This window comes from Galeopterus variegatus, unplaced genomic scaffold (genome assembly GCF_000696425.1).
Source record: "Galeopterus variegatus unplaced genomic scaffold, G_variegatus-3.0.2 Scaffold8971, whole genome shotgun sequence".
NCBI lineage: Eukaryota > Metazoa > Chordata > Mammalia > Dermoptera > Cynocephalidae > Galeopterus > Galeopterus variegatus.
In genome coordinates, this window is record NW_007735082.1 from 67524 (window position 1) to 78673 (window position 11150).

Below are 11150 nucleotides of genomic sequence, written 5' to 3' on the forward strand. Positions count from 1 at the left end.
GTTCCCGCAGCCGGGCTTGGGCGCTCTCAGGAGTCCTCCTCTGTGTCGGCCCCAAAGCCTCGAACCTGCTGCCGCTTGTTTGTCGATGTAGGATCGTTGTTGAAAGAATTATTCGCCTTTTGTTGCTCTTGGAAATGCAAACAATACTCTGGTATCACAGCGCACGGCTCACAGGATCGCGCCGTCTCCTGGCACGTCCGCTCAGACCCGTCGCCATCTTTCCTTGGAACTACATTTCTTCTTTCAGATCCATTATATTTCTTCTCATTTCATTGTGTTGTCTGAGTCTTCTTGTATCTCATTTAGTTTCCTTAGAATAGTTACTCTAAATTCCTTGTCTGTCATTTCAGACTTCCTGTTCTATAGGATCTAGCACTTGAGAGTTATTAAATTCCTTTGGTAGCAATGTTCTTTCTTGATTTTTCATATTTCTGGTGTCCTTCCTTTTGTGTTTTGTCATTGTGGCCAGGTTTATCACAGTCCGCTTGTTTTACCCTGATGTCTGGCTTGGATTCTGAAGGGATTGCTGCTTCTGGGCAGCAGAAACTAGCCTGGGCCGGAAGACCCACCCTGACTGCCTTCTCCAGCATGGCTGACTCGGGTTGTGTGGTCCCTGAGCCTCTTAGGACTCTCCTGGTGGTGGGGATGGCCTGGGCTGGAAGTCCCGCCCCTCCTGCTTTCTCTGGCTGGGCTGGTTTGGGATGTGGGAGCCCCAAAGCTGTTAGGTCTCTCCCTGTGGCCAACTGGCCTGGGCCAGAATTCCCTTCCCACCTGCCTTCTCTGGCCTGGCAGGCTTGGGGTGTGTGGGCCTAGAAGCTGTAAAGTCTCTCTGCAGAATGGGGAGCAACCTGAACTGGGGTCCCATGGCAGGTGGCTCCTGTCTACTCCAGCACAGATCTCGGGTCCTCCCTTGTTCCTCCTCAGTAGCTGCAAATTGGTCGCTCTATGGGAGAAAGCCACACCGGGAACTGAATACTCCACCATCTTGACCAGAAGTCTTTAAACAAAAAATTTAAAGAATCATTTGTATTGATACAAATACTCCTTTAAGTTTGCTTTTTGTGCTTATACAACTTAATCAGTTTTCGTGATGGACGTTTAACTTTTTCCAAATTTTCATTATTATAAACAGTGCTACAAAGAACCCTCTTGGGTAAGCATTCTGGTTTACATGTGAGAAAATTTCTCTGATGATAATGAAAAAATTGCATTCCTTAACGGTTATGCTCTGACCAGCATTGTGCAGAAGTTTACATTTTCCCATGTCCTTGTTAACACTTAATTTTTGCCCACAGGGTAGATGTGAAGTGCTGTCTTTCTGTGGTTTTTAACTGTTTTCCCTGATTACTGGTACGGTTTCGTGTGTCTTCACAGGTTTGTTGACCACTATGGTCTCCTTTCCCCTTCTCTTTGTCACTGTGTCCTCCTTCTCTATTTCAACATTGTCTGTTTTATTAGATATTTCCTTTGCATTGATGCTTTTTGTGTGTGTGTCTTCTATAGGTGTTCTTTCTGTATTCCTAGTTTATAAACTTTTCTTCTATATTCCTTCTAGAATTTCTAAAATACTACCGTGTGAGCACAAATGTAACCATTTTCTCTGTGTGCCATGAAGTGAAAAAGTTTGGGACTTACTGGTCTTAAATATTTATAGTTCTTGGACATTTCACATAAATTTAGATGTAAAATATGACATTCCACATAAATTTAGTGGTCAAATTTTCCAACTTTACTGGAATTGTGCTTGGGTTTCATAGAACTTATTAAAGTTATATATGGGGAATTAAAATTATATTGAGTTTAGTTTGTGTTTCTTAAATAATGCATTACAAATGTGAGCAGTCTTTGGAGTGGACAAGATGGAGTGACAAAATATTGGCAAAAGGACATTATGAACATCCTAAGAATATACAGACATTTGTGTTAAAGAATTTAAAAGAAGAGGAGACTATATTCTGTGTTTCAGTTTACTTAATGATTGGTCAGATATTTCCATTTTGTACCCTAAGAGTGGACATTTTATCCCTGACGTTGTTTTACCCTGATTCATTGTCCTGACGCTTGTAAATCCTTCAGTGAAACTTTGGGTTTCCCTCTCCTTTTAAAAGGAGTTTCTGTTCTCTTCCCTCCCAGAAAGCTGTGTTAATTTGTTTTATATATGTGGAATCCTGTAATAAAATTTGTCATATTATTGGGCCGGCCCGTGGCTCACTCGGGAGAGTGCGGTGCTGATAACACCAAGGCCACAGGTTTGGATCTTAAAAAAAAAAAAAAATTTGTCATATTATTGGGCCGGCCCGTGGCTCACTCCGGAGAGTGCGGTGCTGATAACACCAAGGCCACAGGTTTGGATCTTAAAAAAAAAAAAAAATTTGTCATATTATTGGGCCGGCCCGTGGCTCACTCCGGAGAGTGCGGTGCTGATAACACCAAGGCCACAGGTTTGGATCTTAAAAAAAAAAAAAAAAAAAAAAAATTTGTCATATTACTAATTAAAAAGAACACATGTTGAGTTCTGAAAGAACTCAGATATGGAGAACAGTCAGTGAAATTTTGAAAAAGAGTGTTTTTTAGGCAACTTAATTCTCTTTACTGTTCCAGCTAGTGGAGGAACTGGGTGTTTGGCAGGTCTGTTATGCTGTCACATGGGAATTGCTGACTCTAATAACAGGGCGGCTTGCAGTTACAGAATCAGTGGTTTTAATCTCCCAATAAAGAATGGTATTTGGAATTGGCATGGGATCATAGAGAATGTGGGCTTGGGGATCAGAAAGACACAAGTGTTTGAATCTCTGTTTCAGTCTCCAAAAACTGAGGTTAGACTCGTTAAGCTTCCCTTTGTCATCTGGAAAGTGGAGTAATATTATTTAATGTTTCATAATGGTAAGAATGAAAGGAAATTCCATACATTGTAATGGACCTGGTGACCAGCAAGTATGACTTCTGTTTTTCTCTGCAATTATTTGTTTTACTTCCTACAGTGAACATAGTTCCTTTGATCAGGAAATACTTGAGTGATCCTCCAGGAAAAAAATCGAAGGAAAGAAGGTTTCAAAGTATAAGCCCATTTTTTCCTATCATTGAAAGCAGCATTTCTGCCTGGCTTCTCTCAATTTATTGTCTCAATTGGGGGACAAGTGGCTGTCACTCTCTGACCCACCTGTTTCCTTCATTTATTTTGTAGGGCAGGATATTAGAAAATACTTCATAAAATGATTTCACGTCCTTTGTGGAAGAGCTAGATAACAGTGAGTCCTTAATTAATTGTTAAGAGTCAACAGCTGCCCACTCAAGCATCGAGTTTGATAGGAAAGGAAAACAAGTTCAATGAATTTAAATCTCCTTGCGTGTATGACAGCATATTAAATAATGAGGGCAATTCATCTTGCCAATGTGGGGTTGTCATGCTTTGATTTCTGTAGCGTTCTCTCTCTCTCTCTGTTGGCAACACCTAGTTTAATTCCTATTGTTTATATACTGCATAGAGATAAAACAACAGCAAACAAAACAAAATTTCATGATGTACCATAACTAGATACCTGTGACTCTTGGGATTTCTTATGATAACCAGAAACAAGTTTACCTTCATGGAGAGTGTTTTCCCCCCCAAGGTCTAGGTTAGGTAAAGAATAGACCTGCATCCTATACAGTGTGAGATAGGCTGGGTGGCTCTCCAGTTCTCAGGGACCTTGTGTTTGTAGCATTGTGACGGTGCGCCGTTTTAAACTTCAGCTTTAGTCATCTGAATGAGGAAAGAATAATGCTTTTGCAGACACAGAGGAGATAATTGCTGCTAGAATTTGAAGAAAGGCAGCTTGCATGGTTTCTAGTTCTGTATTCTTACCCTAGGACTACTAGGAGCTTGACGGTTTTGGTTTAGTAACTTCTATACAAGCAGTTATATTTTTTGTTTGCATATTTATTGATTTGCCTCAAAATTCAGAGGTACATAGTTTAAAAATGTCTTTTTGTGCACATGGTTAATGAATCCACCCATATATACTCTGTGTCTACATCTGTGACTTTGTCTCATCTTTGTGAATCTGCATTGATTGATTCGGTCTCCTTCCCATTCTGCAGGCACACCAAATTCATTTACAACCCAGGGCCTTTGCACAGGCCTTTGTTCTGCCTGGAACACCCTTCCTCCACATAATTGTGCGGCTTACTTTCACTTTCTTTAAGTCTCTGCAAAAAGGTCAGTTTTCCATTAAGGAATTGTCAAATTATGTACAAGTACACATGGCAGATTTATTTGTCTTTCTAGCATTTATCATGGTCTGACATACAAACCATTGCCAACTGACTGTTCCTCTCCCCCAGCCCAGAACATAAAGCCACAGAGACAAGAACTTTCATGGTTTCCCCACAGCAGGTTCCTCAAATCCAGGCTGTATATTTCCTGAAAGGAAGATTGAGTAGATATTCTTGGATTGATGTACCATATCATAGCTCAAGTCATAGTTAACCGAGTTGACTGAGTTAAACTCCTGCTAATGAAACATAAATTTTAACTCATTCAAGTTGTAAAATTCATGACTGGGCCTGGGTCCCTGCTTAACTATGTGTACTTGGCCATTGGCTGTCCTGGGATTCAGGCCGTGCATTTCTAAGTGGAGAGCAATGTCACCCCCCAGAGAGATGAGACAATCATTGTTTTTAAATGTGTCAAGCACAGATGTACAATACAGCCCATAAAGAGAGCAGTGGTTTTAAATTTCATGAGGGGGTGATTAGGAAAAAAATATCTGAAAACGGGGTGACAATGGGGAAAAAAAAAAAAGGATGAGAAATCCTGTTCTCTGGGCAGAGATGATCAGTGAGAGCAAGCAGGAACATTGGCGACTGCCTCCTGCATCCCCATGCTCCTTATGGGATTCTTGTCCTGGCGTTAGCTACAATTTGGAAGACCTACATGCAACTGGACCAATATAGACTTACATGTGGAAGTGATTCTTACCTACTCAGTATTCATTATGATTGTCAGGAAAAACCTCTTAAGATGGTGCATGTCTTTGAGATATTGTGCTACCGTTTTGGATTATCTTCCAATCGTGATTAAGATAATACTGTATTGTGATATTCTTTGACTTACTTGTTGATCCTCAGTAACTTATAACAGAATCAAATATCTTTTTCATCCAGAGATACACGTTTGTTCACAACATCAATCTCACCGGAGGTCTACCTGAATTTTTTTGTTGATTTAATAGAATCTGAAACCTCATATTTGATGTCATTTTGATACACAAATTAGTATTTTTCTTAAGCAGGCTTCCACAGGGATGTGACTCTAATCTTTTACATTCTGCTCTGTTGACAAGGTCAGTGTGGCCAGGAAATTTTGATATTGTTGATATGTACATTTTTATGTGAGCGTCTAATGATGGGGGTCTCATGACTGTATAAATAAACTCTTGTTTGTTTAAATAGTCACTTCATATGCTTTGTTGCTAGTCTGCTCTGAGACTGTCTGATGCCCTCAGCTAAAACCCCTTATGGTTCTGCTATGTAGGTTCTGGAATTTGTGTTTCCAGATCATTGGGTAGTGAATGCTCTTTTCTCTGCTTTCCACTGTGGGGCTGCATTTTGGTGAAAAAGCTTCCATTATCTTATAGTTTTTCATATCCAAATTCTCATTTCTTTTGTTTTTCAGATGTTTAACTTTTTTTTTGAAGAGCAGCATCTGTGTTCATAAGGGTTGGTAGCACTCTACTACACGGTCAATATCAAGGATAAAGATTTACATGCTACATATTCTTAGCTGCAGTTTTCAAGGAAAGGATGAGAGAGTTTTGCTATGGGTTGAATACGCCCCCCCAAATTTCATGTGCTGGAAACATTATAATAGTGTTAAGAGGTTGGGAAATACAGTGAAGGTATTTGGAAGGTGGGGCCTTTGAGAGGTGATTGGATCATGAGGACTGTGTGCTCATGAATAGATTAATCTACTAATGGTTTAATGGGTGGGCATGGGTGTGGTTCTGATGGCTTTATATGGAGAGCAAGTGAGCAGGCTTAACTCTGTCTTGCTCAGCCCATTTGCTATGTGACCCTAGGTTGATCCCACCAAGAAGAAAGGCCCTCACCAGATGTGTTCCCTGGACTTTGGACTTCTCAATCTCCAAACTGTAATAAATTTCATTTCTTGATGAATTACCCAGTTTCAGGTATTCTGTTATAAGCAAAAGAAATGAACTAATACAGACAATTGGTACCAAGAGGTGGGGTGTTGCTCATAATGAATACCTGAAAATGTGGAAGCAGCTCTGGAACTGGGTAAGGGCAGAGGCTGGAAGAATTTCAAGAAGCAGACTAAAGAAAGCCTAGATTCTGGTGAGGGCTTAGAAGACAAGATGATCAGGGAAAGTTTGGAAGCCCTTAGAGACTGGTTAAGTGGTGGTAACCAGAATGTTGATAGAAATATGGACAGTAAAGGCCATTCCGAGGCAGTCTCAGATAGAAATGAGGAAGAGCTTATTGGAAACTAGAGCAAGAGTCACCCTTGTTATAGAGTTGCAAAGAACTTGGCTGCATTGTGTCCATGCTTGAGAGCTTTATGGAATGTGGAACTTAAAAGTGATGAACCAAGGTATTTGGTGAAAGAAATTTCTAAGCAGCAAAGCATTCATGCAGCTGCGTTGATACTTCTAACAGCCTACAGTGAGTTATAGCAGCAAAGCTAATATGTAAAGGTGGAATTTATAATTTAAAGGGAAGCAGAGGGTCAGAAATTGAAAAACTCTCAACCTGGCCATGTAGAGAGTGAAAGGTGTCTTTGCAAAAGGAAAGTAAGGGTTTGCCCGGGGACCCTTTGCCAAAGAGATCAGGACAGAACGGAGGGACCATCAAGAAAATAGAAAAAAGACCCTGAAGGCATTTCAGAGATCTTCGAGGGTACCTATAGTGGATTGAATTATGTCCCCCCAAAAGTCAGTGAAGCTTGAATTGTATCCTCCAAGTTTTACGTATTAGAAACTTAGCCCCCACTGTGACTGTTAACAGGGTGGGAGATCCTATTATGGTAATTGTAGGGTGGGACCTTGAGGAGGTGATTGGGTTGTAGGATTGTGCAGTAGTGAATGGATTAAAAATGGTGGTCAGGGGCTTGGTTCTGAGGGCTTTAAAAGAAGAGGAGAGTCTGTCTTTCTCTCTGCTTCCACCATCTTGCAATGTGAGAGCCCTGAGTCACTGTCACCACCACCAGATAGATTTTGTATTTCCCAGGCTCAGAAACTGTAAGTAGTAGATTTTCTTTATAAATTACCCAGTTCCAGGTATTTTGTTATAAGCAACATAAAACGGACTAATACAGTGCCCTTCCCATAACAGGCCCAGAGGCCTAGGGAGACAGAATGGTTTCAGGGAACAGGCTCGGGGTGCTCTCCATGGCTTGCTGCCCAGGGCTGCCTCAGGTGGCTGCTCTGGGTACCCTGGCTGCTCCAGCCATGGCTAAATTGGTTCTAGGTGCTGCTGGACCCGCAGCTTGGGAAGATACAAGTTGGAAGCCTTGGCGGCATCCACATGGTGTTAAGTCTGCAGGCCCACAGAACGCAAGAGCCGTGGAACCTTGATTTCACAGGATGTATGAAAATGCCCGGGGGTACAGGAAGAGATCTGTCACAAGGGCAGAGTTACCACAGAAAGCCTCCACTAGAGCAATGCTGAGCAGAAATGTGGGGTCAGAGATGCAGCAGAAAACCCCTACCACTGCGATGCCTAGTGGAGCCGTGGGGAGGGGACCACTATGGAGACCCCAGCCCTGCAGAGCTACCTGCGTGTAGTGCCAGCCTGTGAGAGCTGAAGCATGGGCCGAGCTGAGGAAAGCCGTGGAAGTGGGGCTGCCTGAGTTTGTGGGGGCCCCACCTGCACCAGCGTGCAGAGGATGCAGGACATGGAGTTAGGGAGGTTATTCTCTAGCTTTGAGATTTGACGCTTGCCCTGCTGGTTTTTGGACTTGCTTAGGACCTGTTACCCCTTTCTTTTGGCCTCATTCTCCCTTTCTTGAATGAGAGTACGTAACTTATGCTTGTCCCACTGTTACATCTTCGAAGTAGATAACTTGTTTAATTTCAGAGATGGGACTTTGGACTTTTGAGTTAAAACAAGTTGAGAATGTCCTCCCCCCGAATTCTGCAGTGTCACTTCAAATGTGGCTTCTGTCGTGAGTGCCTATGTTCCCTCTTCCTTAAATCTTGCATTCAGGGGGAAGCCCACTTCCCTGTTGTGATATGGGGTGGGGATGGGGGAGGGGTGTCCATTAGCTACCTCCATAGGGAGGCCCAGGAGGCCACGGACTGGAACCTTCATCCAACAGCACTAAGGCATGCAGACTTGCCAAGGCTGCGTGAGTGGGTGTGAAGTGGGTTCTCCAGCCCTGGAGGTAACGGCAGCCCCAAGTGACAGCTTCCCTGCAGCCTCGTTAGAGACTCTGAGCCAGGACCTCCAGTGAAGCTGCTCATGGATTCCTGACCCTCAGAAACCCTGTGGAGCAATGAACGTTTGTTGCTTGAGCTGCTAAATTTTGGGGTAGTTTGTTACACCATAATAGATGAACTGATCCATGACCATAAGCTATTAGTAAATCAGTACTATTGCTAGAAGGGAAAGTGTTTTGGGAAAGCAAAGAGAATGTTCTAAATTAGCAGTAGAGAGTTAATAAATAATGGAAAGTCTTTGGGAGTATCAGCTGTAGCAAGAGCAATTAAAAATGTCTGCAAAGCTAAGTATTTAATCTATTTCCAGATTCCTTGTTAATCCTGGCATGAGTACATTTAACTATCTGAAGAATTACTTTGAGGAAATCTGTTTCGTTCCAGTTTTTGGGTTTGGTCCATACATGATATAACTTCTCTTTGAATTGAGAGCAAGATGCTTTCATTGAAAATCAAGATCTCAAATTTTATAGGTTTTATTTTGGTTAAGTTGCCTCTTTCCTAACAAGAGGAGAAAACCATTGTGGCTTCCCACAGCCGCCCTGCAGGTCTTGTGTAGATTTAGTGTGGGCAAGCCCTCTGAGCAGGCCAGCAGACTCAGGGGGAGTCCATGGGGAAGAGGACAGAGCCCACCCCTGGAGGAGCAGTGCTGTCCATTGGTAGAGCTCTGTGTAGACCAGAACCGATGGAGATAAGGCCGGCCCGTGGCTCACTTGGTAGAGTGCGGTGCTGATAACACCAAGGCCACGGGTTCGGATCCTATATAGGGATGGCCGGTTTGCTCACTGGCTGAGCGTGGTGCTGACAACACCAAGCCAAGGGTTGAGCTCCCCTTACCGGTCATCTTTAAAAAAAAAAAAAAAAAGAACCGATGGAGATAAGGCCGGCCCGTGGCTCACTTGGTAGAGTGCGGTGCTGATAACACCAAGGCCACGGGTTCGGATCCTATATAGGGATGGCCGGTTTGCTCACTGGCTGAGCGTGGTGCTGACAACACCAAGCCAAGGGTTGAGCTCCCCTTACCGGTCATCTTTAAAAAAAAAAAAAAAAAAAAAAAAAAAAAAAAAAAAAAAAAAAAAGAACCGATGGAGATAACAGGACCAGTATTTTAGAAGGAAGTACTTGCTCATTTAATAATCAGTTATTGAGCTCTGTGCCTCAAGCTAGATATTATCAAATTCATCAGTAGAGGAAGAAATAGACCTAGTCTCTGAGTTTAAGGAATTTGTAGGCACATGTGTGTGTATTTGTGGCATGGTGTGTGTACGTGGTGTTGTTTACACCCAGCCTCCATACCACAATCATACAATACCAAGAGGCTGAAGGGAGTGTCAAATAGTGACTTTTAGAGGAAATGACGGTGGCAAAATCCTTGAAGTAAGCACGTGACCTTGGCAGGTGACTGGGACCCAATCATTCTTTTTAGATAGGAAAGGGTGAACTCATCCTTACATTGTTAGGCACTGTGCTAGTGACTTCTGTGGTTTTCTTGTTTAACCTACACAGTAACCCTGTTCATATTTTACATGAAAAAATGGAACTGTACAAGAGGTTCTTGCTCAGTATGTGGTGGTATGTGGTAGATCCAGGATTCAAACTCAGTTGTGGAACCACAAGAGGATGATGTATAGCCATGCACCATGTTATGGTGTTTGTCAATGATGGACCATATGTACGATGGTGGTTGGAGCAGTGGGCTATACCATACAGCCTAGGTGTGCAGTAGGCTGTACCATCTAGGTTTGTGTAAGTGCCCTCTGTGCTGTTCACACAGCGACCAACTGGCCTAATGACTGTCATAAAGTGGGGCATGACCATACTATTTGGGTCATCGGCTTCCTTGGGAATCTTCCTGGCCCTTCTGAAGTCCTGTGCTTTGTTGATGCAGACCCTGCTGTCGACTGAGTATTCCCTGTGGCTACTCTTCATCCTGTCTGAGGCTATTGCTGCCCTGTTTCTGAGTTTTCCTTTTTTGGGTTGCTCTGCCCAGCCCCCTAACCTGGTTAATTTGCCTCAAGTTGTGGTCACCTGCCTATCCCTGGCCCAGTTGCTGGTTGGATCCCTCAGTTGTAGAATCTTTCCTGCTGGATTCAGGCTGCTCCTAGCCCTCTCTCTAGTCTGTATTTCAGTGTTGTCCTGGGTCCCTCTGACCTCCCCACCCTAGCTATAAACATTCCTGTCTTTCCTGGCACTGTGACACTCTGATAAAACTCCAAGACCCATTCGCTAGTTAGAACATTGCATAAACATGAGTTTTATTGAGGTGGGTCATGCATTTTGGTTTCCTTGAAGGTTTACCATCTGTACCCAGTGTGTTCTTACATGTGTCTATTCCCTCTGTGTCTAAGCTTCCTATTTTCCCAAGAATTCAGAAGTTCTTGGGTTTGTGATACTTCTGGTTTTCACTGTGTATACATTGTTTGTATGTGTGAACTCCATACCTGAACGTCTTGTTAGTAACAGCAAATATTTATATAGGGCTTACTCTGTGCCAGGTACTGTTCTACGTGTTTTAAATTGTAAGCCTCATAGCAAGCCTGTGAGGTATAGGGACTATTATTATCCCCATTTTACAGATGCAAAAACTCGGGATCAGAGAGGTGAAGTAACTCGCTGGAGGTTACACAGCTAGCTAGTAAGTTGTGTATCCTGGGCTTGAACAGTTTGTGTTTGTAACAGATTGAAATTATTTGGCCTATGTATTAATCAGGGTTG